Source organism: Emydura macquarii, unplaced genomic scaffold (genome assembly GCF_026122565.2).
Source record: "Emydura macquarii macquarii isolate MOO-44397 ecotype Brisbane River unplaced genomic scaffold, CSIRO-AGI_Emac_v2 contig_312, whole genome shotgun sequence".
Lineage (NCBI taxonomy): Eukaryota > Metazoa > Chordata > Testudines > Chelidae > Emydura > Emydura macquarii.
Genome location: NW_027130449.1, coordinates 3,011,862 through 3,025,676, shown reverse-complemented (window position 1 = coordinate 3,025,676; position 13,815 = coordinate 3,011,862). Strand labels below are relative to the sequence as shown.

The window sequence follows — 13,815 nt, the reverse complement described above, 5'->3', positions numbered from 1 at the left end:
CGTCAGACCCAAAACACCTAGAGAAGCAGTCCCACTAGCTGCCAGCACTAGCAGGCTGTCTTCTATGCGGACCAGTCCTCAGAGGCATGTAACAGTGATGTGCATTTTTGCCCTGTGATGGTTGTTAGGCCTGCCTTACAGATGGAGTAGAGGAAGCAGACACACAGATTCATGTGCTTGCCCACAAATACACAGACTCAGTGCAGAACTGGGAGCCTTGACTTCTTGTCCTGGCTCTAACCCCTAGACCACACTTCCCCCCCCAAAGCAACATGCATGATTTAGAGTGGCTCTGACAAGGGCACGTGGGCAGATGATCCCCTCCCCCTCTGCCCCATGCTTCGTGTAAGGGAGCTCTGTGCTCTACCCTGTCTTCTGCAAAGACTGAGATGAGTGTCAAGTGACTATAGCAGGTTTTTACAGGGGGGAAGCGGGGTGCAAGGGCAAAGGGAGCCTGGGTGCACAACACAGTCAATGCACCTGAGATGCTGGCTTGCTGCAGAGGAGTGCCTGGCTCGTCAAGGTCCCTGAGGGCCAGCAGCCTGAGATAAGCTGCAGAGTATCTGATGCGAGACTGATCTTTTCATCTGTATCCTAGATCCTCAGTCTCTCTCTTTTCATTTTGCACAATTAAATATTAAAGCTTGAACACTTTTATTTGTCTGTTCCATATTGTCCCTCAAATTACTCTCCTGCAATCCTGTCAAATTGTTGCACTTGCTTCCCACACCACAGCAGCCTTTGGCCTATACCCTCAAACCAGCCCCATCTGAGCTACATGCTGTGCGCCTCCCTTCCCATCCTGCCCATGGTCCCATCTGGCTCTGCCAGCAGCACAGAAGGGGGATACAGCAGGTAATAAATACTTCAGTTTTCATCCCCTGCATCCTACTCAGTGATCATGTGGGCACCGGAATCTCTGGATCTTCATGAACTGGTGAAGGGGCTGTAGGCAGGTAAGAGATGGCGCCTTTCCTTAGTTGTATCTCATAGGTAATAAGGGGGCACAGTGGGAACTGGATTCGCACCACATGTGCCTGCCAACTGTAAAGTCAGCCCCATTGTTGCAGTGCTGTCTGCATAAACTGTTCCCTGTTGGCCAAAAGCAGATGCATGACCAGGTATAGCCTCCGCTGTACGGTTTTCTGGCTTTGATCCCACAGTGGTGGGCTGGACTAGTTGACCTGTGACCTCCCGTGCTGATGGGGTGAGAGCAGTCACACGCCAGCTTGCAAGTCACATGGAACATGCTGCATCGTGCAGCTGGCGATTGATAAAGTAAGCAGGAAAGAATGAGCTGGTCCAGGCAATTACGTGGCCCTATCAGACTTGAGTGTGTGCTCCTGTTTCAGTGCAAAACACCTACAGCGTGTCACGTGGAATGTGTCTGGAGATGGAGGGTAGAATTTTCAGACGCACGTCAGTCCTATTTTCAGAAGTGTCTTGGGACTTAGCTTTAGAAAATGTTATCCTGAATCTTTCATTGGCTTAATTTGGTGTTTGAGATTCCACTGGGGACAGAGGAACTTAATCCTTAGGTGTGTTTTTCTAGGGGGCTGTGTGCAGAGTGTTCTCAAGCCGAAGGAGAGGGGGCACTCTACTGAAATTTACCTCCCCTTTGCACACCTTGATCCAACATAGCCTCAGCTTAACCTTCAGGGCATGCTCCTATGCCGTTATGTTCCCCAAGCCCTCTTCCAAAGGTGATTGGGTGGAATGATTATTACTATGTGATCATTGGCTCAACTGAATTTTTTTTGCTGTAATCAACTTGCTAGCATGTATTAGATGAAATTGATAGTGATCATCTGTGCGTCATATGCTCTATGCTGTTAATTGCTGATGGTGATTCTCTCACAGGAGGGACCTGTGATTGTGGAACAGCAAGATCTGAATTCTGTCACTATGAATTGCTGAATAACCAAGATGTGCTGCCTAGAAATTTTGGGGGAAAACAGTAGACATGGTGTGTCCTGACTTCTGGTAAGGTTTTTGACAGTCTCAGATGACATTCGCATAATGGTCTGGGTGAAATTGCTATAACATGGATGCATGACTGGTGAAGCTGTTTGCTTGAGGAGTAGTAATCACTGGTTCGCTGTCAAACTGGGAAGGTGTTTAAAGTGGGGTCCCTCAGGGCTCAGTCCTGCGTCTGGTACTATTGAATGTTTTCATTAATGACTTGGATGATGGAGTGGAGAGTGTGCTTCTAAAATTAGTGGATGACCCCAAGTTGTGAGGGGTTGCAAGTACTTTGGAGGACAGGATTGAAGAATTCAAAATGACCTTGACAAACTAGAGAATTGGTCTGAAATGAACGAGATGCAATTCAATAAAGAAGTGTAAAGTATTAAACTTAGGAAAGAAAAATCAAATGCGTAACTACAAAATGGGGAATAACTAGTTAGGTGGTGGTACTGCTGGAAAGGATCTGGGGATTAGATTGGATCACAAATTGAATGTGAGTCCCACAAGGTGATGCAGTTGTGAAAAACACTAATATCATTGTGGGGTATATTAACAGGAGTGTCGTATGTAAGATACAGGAGGTAACTGTCCTCCTCTGCTTGGGATTGGTGAGGTCTCAGCTGGAGTACTGTGTCAGTTCTGGCCACCGCACTTCTGGAAAGATGTGGATAAATTGGAGAGTATCCAGAGGAGAGAGAGAAAAATGATAAAATTTTTAGAAAACCTGACCTTGTGAGGAAAGGTTAAATAAACTGGGCAGGTTTAGACTTGAAACGAAAAGTCTGAAGGGGGACTTGATAATAGCCTTTAAAAACAGCCCTGAATATATTTCAAAAGGATGTGATCAGTTGCTCTTCAAGCCCACTGAAGGTAGGATGGGAAGCAATGGGCTTAATCTGCAGCAAGGGAGATTTAGGTTAGGTATTAGGAAAGACTTTCTCGCTGTAGGCTAGTTAAACTCTGGAAAAGGCTTCCAAGGGAAGTTGTGAAATCTTCGTCATTGGCGATTTTTAAGAACAGATTGGACATCCCTGTCAGGGGTGGTCTCTGTTTACTTGGGCTTGCTTCAGCCCAGGGTGCTGGATTTGATGACCTCTCGAGGTCCCTTCCAGCCTCTATTTCCATGATTTTACGATTGCTGTTCAGTCCCTCCCTGACGACTGGATTGTGGAAGCATTCCCAAATTGTATCTTATGTGCTTGGCACACTGAATAAATTCCTGATCGAGAGAGACCATTTCTGGTCATTGTTTAGATTTATTATCCTGTGGGTTCTGTATTGACCAGGGCTTCATGTCAGTCAATATTTCCCTCTCTGGCCAGTAAATCATGCTGATCACCTCAGTGCCAGTCAGTAGCTCTTTAGAAACGAAGAGTCTGACTGTGACGTCTTGGTTAGGGCTCCATCACTATTTTAGTTAGGAATGCCTGTTTCCCACAGTTTGTCTGTGACTGTTAGCGGGCCCCTTCCAATGAAAGCCTGGGGGATTTCGTGCCTGTATCTCAGACGCAATCACTCCATCCAAAGAGGGAATTGGAGTCTGTTTGCTAAGTGAACATCCCCACGTAGCTGGCATTAGACTCATTTATGCTGCCTCCCGCCGAAGCTGCGTGAGAACCGTTCCTCGCATACAACCACCCGTGCCACTCCCTCTCCTACAATCTCCCACTGTGGCCATATAGAAACACTCACTATGGTACAGCAGCTGTAGTGTCCCCGTCTAGCCGCTGCTACCTGAGGTCCATCACAGCCCCAGAGTTGTCCCCCGGCAGTACAAGCCATGCAGCTGGCGGACAGCAAGCTCTTTGCAGCGGGAGCATTGTTTGTTCTGTGCTCTTCACCATGCCATCCATGTGAAATCTGCACCTAAACACATGACTTATGGACTCCCAAGGTGGGAGTACGACATCTCTGAGGCATCTTCCTACATTCCCCCTTCTGTGACCTCCCCTTTCCCTGCCTGCAGCCTTCGGGTCACAGTGGCTGTCTCCTCCTCCCGTGCATAGCGCTGTATTAAGACGACTTCATGTTCCATCTGCCGTGCAGTGCTGGTGATGTGCGACCTCAGGCTCCAGTCACCATTCCACACTTTGCTCATGGCCTCGGTGGCCTGGGAAGCAGCATGTCCCTTCAGAAAGTTGAGTCCTGACCTCCTGCTTAGTAGCGCATAGCATTTACCGCTAGGCTAACGAATTCACTCCTGCAGTAGATTTTGTTCTCTAAAAGGAGTCTTGCATGGGCAGCCCGTGCATGCTATGCTGTGAAAACTGGTAGCTCTCTTAGGCGAGCCACATTTCACTCTTCCTGTACTGGGTGGGAACTCCTATGGGAGAGGTGACTCCGTAGCTGGCATTCTTCCCTCTGAATCAATACTGAACCTCTCTCTGGTTAGGGAGCTCTGCGCTAGCTGAAATTGAAACTGAATGGCACTGTCTGGTGGAGCAAAGCGGTTAATTAAATTTCACCTGCACCTAGTGTTTTCCTCCTTAGCCTGTCATTGTTAACCCTGTGCTGTGAAACACCTGCTGCATTCTACCCGCCTTTCTGCACTGGGAGGAGTGAACGTTGTGTTCCTTTCCTATTGTGAGGCTTAGTCACTGTGGCTTTGTATCTGCAGTGCATTTTGAGTTGCTCAGGTGAGGGAGGCTCTAGAAATGCAGTCTTTATTATTCTCACTTTCATAGCAGACCTTGACCGGCAGCTTTGAAGAATCAACCATTCAGTCCTAGTGAGTAAATACACCTCCTTGGGAGACGTGTTTGTATACTGCATTGCATTGTCAGTCACGCATGGCCATCACCTGCTTTTTCACTTGTGTGAGTCCTATGGTTATGTGACTTCTCTGAGTGTGGATCATACAAAATGCTCCCCTGCTTCGGCCCAGAGGTCCGAATCCTCCTTGGTCCTCATTGCTATTTAAAGGATATTGGACTAAGTCCTCACTGGACATGCCAGGGCCCTGTCTTTGACAGCAACTGATACCAGACGCTTTAGAGGAAGATGCACGAAACCCCAAAGTGGACAATTTAGGACATAACTCGCCAATAGGAAAAGCTTCCACTGGACTATGCCTGCCAGAAGCATGGGGGCTTATATCGGAGTCGCTGCTAGTTAAGTCAGTGCTGAAATACTTAGACCATGTGAGTCCTTGCAAGACCTCCGGTTCGACTTGACAAACTCAAAGCAGTTTCGAATTTAGATCAGGCAACAAACTGTTGCGTTCTCCTTCCTAGTGGCACTCAGAAGCTGTTTGGGGTTTCACTCGCCATTAAAGTTTGAAAGATAGCTGCAAGCAAGGGTGGGATTTGCAGAATCGCTCAGCACTGGCTTAACTGTGCTCCCTCCAATGTCAATTTGACATTCGTGCAGTTGGTTAGACCAACACTGAGCACTTCTGAAAAGGGAAAAAGTGGGGAGCTTTGCCTGAGCAGAGAGTTCAGCAATTGCTGTATTGCTTTACTACTCCGTGGACTAGAAAGAGTGCGCACTGTGTTGCACTGGTGGAGCTGAGGGCAGAGCGTGCTGGCCATCTTCCAGTCTCCTGGCCTTAGCTCTGTGCAATAAATCAGCTCGTAAGCAGTATGTTTTGGGGTTAAAGGGAGGGGTTATTTTTGCTTTGTACTTCCTTGATCAATGTACAGGTTCGGGTAGGAAACTGTTCCATCTGAAGCATCCTGCTAAAAAAAAAAAAGTTGCACAGCTAAACAGATTTCTCTGATAAATTCACATAACACTCTCTCGATGGCTCCTCTCTTGTTGTCTGACAAATGAGGCTGCTTTTATTTTAAGGCACTTCTTATTGATTTATTTGCTTTTACAATTACTCTCTTGCAGGGGGTGGAGAACCCAGACTGCAAGGGCATCTTGTTTGTGGTTGATTTTTATGTTTGTAACTTTTGTTCTTTTTTCCTAACATTGCCTCTTATTCAGCGACTTCGATGTTCATGAGAGGGCTGAGATGGACTGACATCTTCCTGTCTATGTACTGATCAGTTACAGCTTGGGCAGCAGCCCTGCAAAGATCTCCCTCCCCCACCCATGCTCCTACTTCATCCTGTCTTCCTTCTAGCAGTGGGAAGATGATTCCATCTCCATTCAATCTTTGGCTTCTTTGCTTACCCAGGGCCAGCTTTGACGAAGGGTTTCTTGTATGACTGCAGTCTAGTGGTAGAAGAATGCATTCCTTTCCTGTCAACGCTTTGTACCGAACATCTGTATTTGGGTGGGAGGGGGTATCTATATAAAACCAGCCATATCTCTAGTTGTCCGCTTGAATTCCGTTTCCACAGCACCCTGTGGGTCAATGGTGTTTGGCAAGTGGAGTGCCCGAGGGGTGGTGTTTTGCAGATCAATACCCAGAATGCTTTTCCAGGAAAGAAAAACTGGTCCTGTGGTTAAGGCGCTGCACTGGGACTCAGGAGTTCAGGGCTCAGTTGCCCGCTCTGCCATAGACTCCCTGCGTGACCTTGGGCAAGTCACTTAGATCCTGATTTTTTCCAAATGGATGAGCAGCCATAACTCCCACTGAGATCTATAGGATCTGTAGAGATTCAGCAGCTCAGAACATCAGGCCTCCAGGTCTCTCTTTACATCTGTAAAATGGGCGTGATGATGCTCTTCTGCCCCCTGCCAGTGTGGCGACGAGACATTCCATTTGTGCTTGTGAGGGACTGGGATGCTACCCCCTGAGACTTAGCCCTGATCTACACTTTCCTCGTGATTCGGCGGCAGTCGACGGGAGTTACGCAAGCTGCACAGAGTAGCTTGCATAACTCTCGTCGACTGCTGTGTTTCTCTTCTGCACGGCATCTTCACTGCACGGCGCCGACGGGAACTGTGTTCCCATCAATGCAGCGCTATGCCACTTGAGGGGGTGGTTTACCAGCATTGACTTCTGAATCGATTGAATGGCTCTTCACTGACTGCTCAATTGATCCAGATAGGTCGATCTGACGGCGGCGACTTTGCCGGCGGCGACTTTGCCATCGTCAGTGTAGCCATACCCCTAGACAGCCGCGGTCTGAGCACTGGGACAAATGGGCTTTTATAGCCCGACATTGCCCAACATCGCAGATTGCAGAGAAAACGGTTCCACGCCAATAACTACTCAGCAGTCAGGGCTTGGCTACAGAAAGCAGACTGCCCAGTGTGCTCAATACATGCAGGAAACCCACTTCCTATGGCCTTGGACCATAAAAGAATTGGATATTAATTGTCAATTAATCTCCGGCCTGAGATAGACACGTGCCGTGTGTGTTACCACTTGCTCCAGTCCATGCCAATAAAATAACATCCTGCAAATGAAATGTACTAATCAATTACCATGTTTCCTAGGACAGGGCTCTGAAACCTGGCGACCGATTGATTTTTGACAGAGTGGCAGCCGCAAAGAGAGAGGAAATGGGGAAAGGAAGGAGAATGCAGGATACTAGATTTGAGGTGTCAATTAACATCACTTGTAGCTGTATGGCTTGAAAATGTTACTCCAAAGGATTGAGTTCAGCCCATAAAATCGAAGACACTTAAGACCAATTTCTTTTTAAACTGGAAACCCAAGTCAACATGCAAAATTGTGTGTGCAGCTACTATGAATAAGAGGTTTACAAGTGCTAGCTACATTTATTTGGGGGAAGTTCTCTGGCAGTGTTATACAGGAGGCCAGACTAGATGATCATGATGGTCCCTCTGGCCTTCGAACCAATTCATCTAAAAGAGAAGGGGCCTCCATTTAGAGGAGGTTTGAAGCAGTCGAATATGTGCTGAAGGTGTAACTTGCCCTGCTGGGCAAATTGGCGACCGATTTAGCCAGCACAATGGGAAAGAGCCGGAAATGGAATTAAACAAATTAACGAAGCAGCTAAGGGTGGGGCTGTAGGAGTTCATTGGCCACCTCAAAGGGTATATGCTATCTCCGCTGCCACTAAAAGTCGTCATTAGTGTAATGATGGGATGCTCTTTCATGGCCAGCCTTTTTAATGGAGCCCTCCCTTGTGCACTGAATTTAGCCCTGTTGCTAGTGATTTTTTTTTTTTAATCTTCCTCCTAGTTGGAGTGAAGTCCCTCCTCCCCCCCCGAACCATATGTCATTAAAATGCTTAGACATGTGGAAAAGGGCTTCACGGAGATGTGAGTAGACAGGAAGATGCGGACGAGCAGAGACTTTGTCAGATGGAATGATGCTGATGTTAGGAACGCTAACTCAAAGAGAAAGATACAGCTATGGAAAGGGGACGAATGGGTAGGTAGACGTGAACTGACAGAGGAATGGAGGCAGGCATCATGGGTGAGGGGTGTAAGTGAAGAGGGGAGGACACGAAGTCATTTTTAAAGGCAAATGAAGTGAAAGCCAGCAGAGTAAGAGGGCGTGGCGCAGATGATGCCTTGATGCTCTGGGCTGGGTGGGGGCATCTTTGTGGCTCTGGCGTCTCTTGAAACTTGGAATGATTTTACTCTGAAACCAGTAATTGGCATTTCCCAGGCACCCTGGCATCTGTATCAACAAAGAGTTTCTTAGGATGTCTGAGCTCTTTCCCTCCTTAGCATCTTGCTCCCCACCTCTCCCAGGGTGAAATAAATCTATGAATCTTATCCAGCCTCCACCCCACAACAATGGGGTGGAAGGTATTAATTAGAAACCACCAGACAGCTGTAAGATCTTCAGGAAGTGGGGTACGGTGGGAGGCAAAGGCAGCTTTTTTTTGACTGTCAGAGGCAGCTGCTGAAATACTGCCACTGAATTCAGTGTGTGCATCTCTCCACATGCACATGTGCCACTGTAGCATTTCAAGCGTTGACAAGCCCTGAGAAGTGCAACCTGTGCTACCTAGAGTCTCCACACAGGGCTAAATGATGCCTGGACTCTTCAGCCGTGGAATGGACTGCCGACTGTGACAGAGGGCGGAGTTATGCTGCTTCTTCTCCGAGCATGTACAACCATCCTCCTCCTTTGGTTCTTCAAAGCACCGCACCCCCTGAAGGTGGTATTTCTTACCGTGACTCACTCCACAGATAGCTCTTTGTATGGAAAGTGGCCTGTATGGAGCAAACTTCCCACTCAAAGTGCTAAGGAGAGTGTTCTTGGAGAAGATGAGCTCAATTTGTCTAACACTGCAATTCACTGTTCAAAATCTCCCTCTTTTGTCAAAGACAGTCGCTAGATACATCAGCCTTTGATCTCGGAGGCTGATCGTCTATGTGTAAAGACATTTTGGTAACACTTTAAATTATGTCTAAAATACACATTAGCATCCCGTTGCATTTAGAGTTAGGAAGACTGTCGAGCAGTAGATAAATGAGATGCTTTTTAAAATACTTTGGTTCCTTTTAGCTATATTCTCCCTTCTTCGTAAAATCCTCTTAGAAGCCTGGAAACAACATTTATTTTCCTGCCATTTAAAAAAAAAAAAACTGCTTTGCAAACATGAATTAGTGGTTCCATGTCTGGCCAGCTTGGCAGAAGTTAAGATACGGTGTGTTCTATGTAAATAATGGCTTTGGGGCTAGGTATGTTATCTGGAGGCTAGATCCAAGGACCTAGACTATGTTGCTGGTTTGGCCACTGATTTTCTATGACGTTGGGCATGCCACTTAATCTTTGTGCCTTTCAGTATCTATATATAAAATGTGGATAATGTTTTTCTCGCTGTCGTGATGTGCAATTAAATCTTAGTGCTTGGAGATTCTTGGGTGAAATGAAAATATTACTTGTCTTGTGTCTCTAGAATAGCATTTCTGCTCAATAAGAGAAGTTCCATTTGTCAAGGCTGTTTCCGGCCATTGCTAAACATGGGCATATTCCTCCAGGCTGTAATTCCACTGAGTTCAGCAGAGTTGCATCAGGAATGAATTTGGCCTTTTGCACCAAGTCAATGCACTGATGGGAGCTTACCTGGTTGCTTTTTAAAGGATTCAGGACCAATGAATGCACCATCTCAATGTCTTGCCTTTCTCAGAGAGCAGGGGGGACTTAAAGGGGTGCTCTCTGCTGTCTTCCTAGATATCACCTGCTTGAGAGAATTCATAGAACGTGACTCTATCAAAGGTGCAGCAGAGATCATCTTTGCTTGGACAACATGGAGATTTTTCAGTCTTGCACTTGGTGCCCATATGCTCCAGTTGTGGGTGCACAAGGAATCCGAACTGATTTTAAGCTCCAAATTTAAAACAAGGTTTTAGGTCAAGAGAAATGTTTCTGTACCTTTTTTTATAAATTGTAGCATAGTGGGCCAGAGTGTTAAATTGCCTTCTAGTGGCTGGTCCACTGGAGCCATCCCTGAGTAGTCATACAAACAATTACTACCAATTGGGCGGAAGTGTTGCCTAGTGGATAAGGCACATTGCTGGGAATTCAGGGATCTGGGTTCTGTTCCCAGCCTTGCTACTGACCTGCTGGCTTTGGGCAAGTCACGTCACATCTTAGCGCATTAGTCCCAGCCTTTCCACTGACCTTCTTTAACTGGTACCAGTAGGGAGCTTAGCAGGTGTTACCGTTTTGGCTGAAGCAAAGGCATGCGCTTTGGAGCTGGAGTGGCTGGATTCAGTTCCTGCTGCGACCCATGATGGCAGCTCCACTGAAAAGCTGCTTATTTTGATTTTAAAACACTCCCTTTCCACGTCTGCCACTCCGAACGTGTCAGCCCTGCGCTGGTGTCTGGCCGTCATAAAGCGAAAACTGTCTACAACATAATGGGTTGTCCATTGCTCTCCAGTTTAGTCCCCTCTCTTTTATGCAAACCCACTGAAAAGACGAGACTCTGTCAGCATCCCAAAGCAAATGAACTTTTTAAAATTCTTGCTAGATTAACCTTGTTAACAGCATGATTTCCAGCCTGGCAGCATCTCTCTTAAAAATCCCATATTTGTATTACCCACCAGATTAAAAAAAAAAAATTTAAATGATCAATTTTTGAGTCCAACCTACTTTTTAATAAGCAAATACTCAGCTGTAGCCGTGATGAATAGTAAAGCATGCTGATTGTTTTGTATCGCTGTGCAAACTTACATATGCTTTTGACAATCAACTGATGTTTCATTAATAGATTCGTTGCCACGCACATCTACTTGCAGTGGTTATTGTGCTTTGTTTAAATTGATTAGTAAAACATCTGGAATGGTGCTGAGGTTTAAGTATAGTGCAATAGATGTAAAATCAATTGCACAGTGGTTTTTAATTAGTTTTAACCCATAGGATGCTACACTGCTTTTGAGAGGGTGATGATGCTTAAAATTGGTTTTAAGCCAACTGGATGCGGGGACCAATTGTCCTGGACTTCAGTGACTGCTCCTAAGAATTTGCCTTCCCAAAGTCCCAGCCGTTGTGGCATACAGTTAAGAAGGGACCCAGAATGTTCCTTTGGCACAGGGCAAGGTGAGGTGAGCTGCAGCAGGCCTAATCACAGCTCTGTGGGTTGTTAATAAACCGCTCACTTTTTTTTTTTTTTTTTTTTTTTTTAACTATTGACTGTTTGTGGTGTGTGATTGGTGTCCTAAGTCACATGGAATTTATTATGCACCCTGATTGGATGAGTGAAACTTGTCTGAAATGAGAAAGCCGTGAATAAGAGACACCGTAGTTTGTACACAAATATCTTTGTTCATGTGCTGGTGCAGGCATGCGTGAAAATAGCCAATCCCTGAGTATTTGTGCAAACAGTTATCAATGCTAGTGGGGAGGCAGTGTGATCTAGTGGTTGGTGAGCAGGGCTGGGAATCAGGGGTTCTGGGTTTTATTCCCAGCCGTACTGCTGTGCTTCCCATCTCTGTGCATCACTTTTCCCCTTTTGTGAAATGGGGGAAATATTGCTTGCTTTCCCTTGTAACATGCTTTGAGATTGATGGGTGAAAAGTGCTAGGGAAGAGCTAAATGCAGTACTCATGCAGCTCTAATGGGTTCCCGTCCACCTTACTTCTAAAAATGAAGTGATTAAGGGATGTAAATAGGACCTTAAAAAAACTGGGGTGAGCTAGTCACAGGGTGTGCACAGGGGTAGAGCTGGGCTAAATTTCTTTCACTGCACCTTGTGGTTTTTTTTTCTGTGGGGTGTCAGGGACAGAAGATTGGTGACCTTGAAATGTTTTGTGAATTCATGGCGGTTTCACCAAATTGTTTTGGTCAAGGGGGAAAAAACTTTCAAAACGTTTTGAAAAAATCTAAACTCTGTTTCCACGTTTTTGAACAGAAACACTTCAATTCAAAACACATTTTTGTTGACCAATTGTCTTTAATTGTATCATTCCAAAATCAGAAACATTTAAAAATGATGGAATGGAAACTAAATATTTTGATTGTTTTTGATAAAAATGAAAAGACTCATTCAACCCCAATCTATTTTTTGTAACTGCCAGCAAACCCCAAAGTCTGTAGCCAGGTTCTTGGATATTAACCTGATCCTGAATCAGTAACACATGAAGTAGAATGTTAACACTTCATTGCAATTTTGCCTTAATAGAAAGTTTCACATCACTTACTTGCCCATCTGTGGTGAGGACCATTGAATGAATTCCTGTGCCTGCACTTAAAAAATGTGTTGCAGATATAGCGGTTGTACAGCTGAACGCTGCTCCCTGTAGCTAGTATGGGGGGAAATTGTTAGAACTGGTAATATTTTAAGAATGGAGTTATTTTTAAAAAATGCAACCATTGTACTGTGTCAAGGCAGTTCCTAGCGATGCAGGTTAGCCGGGGTCCCTCCAAAGCACCTTAATGAAATGCGGAACCTTTCACTCTTAGCCAAAGCCTTTGTAAATTGCAAGTGGAGATTAAAATGGTTGCAAAATCCCAGGGCTCAATACCTGATCCTGACCCTAAAGTCTCTCCTGGTGAAGACAATGAGCAGGAAGGTGTCCAGGCAAAGGAGCAAGTATAATGAATCAGACTGTGACTGCCTCCCCCACGTGAAATCCAGAGAGGTGAGTTTTGAAAAGTCTTTCTTGCCCCAGTTCTTTTTCCTCTTAGTTACTAAACCAGTCATGTAGCCCCAAAAGGCCAGCGAATTGCAGAGAGACTGAGAAGAAGGGAGGGGATCAAAATGGGTTTGTCAGTGCAAAAATCACATGGCATGACAGAGAAGGATCGTACAGAAAATGAGACTGAGAAACAGGGGAGGTGTCAAAGCAGGTTTGTCACTTGCAGGCCCAACTGAAAGCGAAAGCGTAATGGAGAACTCGAGGCAGATCGAGTCTGTCAGGGAGAATTTAATTTGTCTGAGAACTGAAAGCACTCACAGGCCTTTGCCTGCAGCAGGCAACAGGGAGGTGGGTGCCTGAGAATGCCAGAGTGATGCCCCCAGCTAGGATACTGGGGGAGGGAGCGGGAATATGAATCCCTAGGGAGGAGCGGTAAGAGGGCTGGGGAGTGGTGGGGTAGTTTAAACAGCATCTGAGCTATTCTCTGACATCCCTATCCCGTATGCAAGCTCTGTGCTGCTAACTGAATTGTAGTAATGGATTAGCAGCCACAGAGGCACGTGCTGAAGGGAAATCCAGCACAGTTGGAGGGAGTGATTCATGCAGCCTGGTGCGAGAGGATGAGCTGTTCCTTCAGCAAGTGCCTTTAACACTAGGGAGGTGAGTGTCCAAAAGCTGGCCACCCTACTCAGTGGCCACCATCTTAATTTGTCATGGCTAGTGGAAACGCTAGCCATGTAATGATGCTGAATAGCCAAGGCCTCACCCTCTCCCCCCCATCCTGGCAGAGGGAGTGTCTCCTAATAATTAAAGCATGTGACTGGGAATCCGGAGACCTGGGTTCTGTTCACAGCTCTGCCAGCGACTCACTCTGGCTTTGGGTACGTCACGTCCCCTCCCTGCAAACTGTGGGTAGCGATAGCCCACCTCACAGGGTGAGAC

At 46.2% G+C, this 13,815-nt stretch overlaps 1 long non-coding RNA gene across 4 annotated transcripts in view; it reads left to right on the top strand.

Annotated features, from left to right (window-relative positions):
* The window catches only part of LOC137162653 (uncharacterized), a 61,196-nt gene that overhangs the window by 27,278 nt on the left and 20,103 nt on the right, over positions 1-13,815 (top strand). Inside the window, exon 3 of one of the 4 annotated variants that reach the window (XR_010922457.1) lies at positions 8,809-8,925. The exons of 1 other annotated variant lie outside the window; for it this stretch is intronic. This is a non-coding gene — a long non-coding RNA (uncharacterized lncRNA). Of the gene's footprint in view, positions 1-5,898; positions 6,325-7,302; positions 7,383-8,808; positions 8,926-13,815 lie in introns of those variants that run through there. 2 more of the 4 variants (XR_010922458.1, XR_010922455.1) reach the window with 2 other exon arrangements.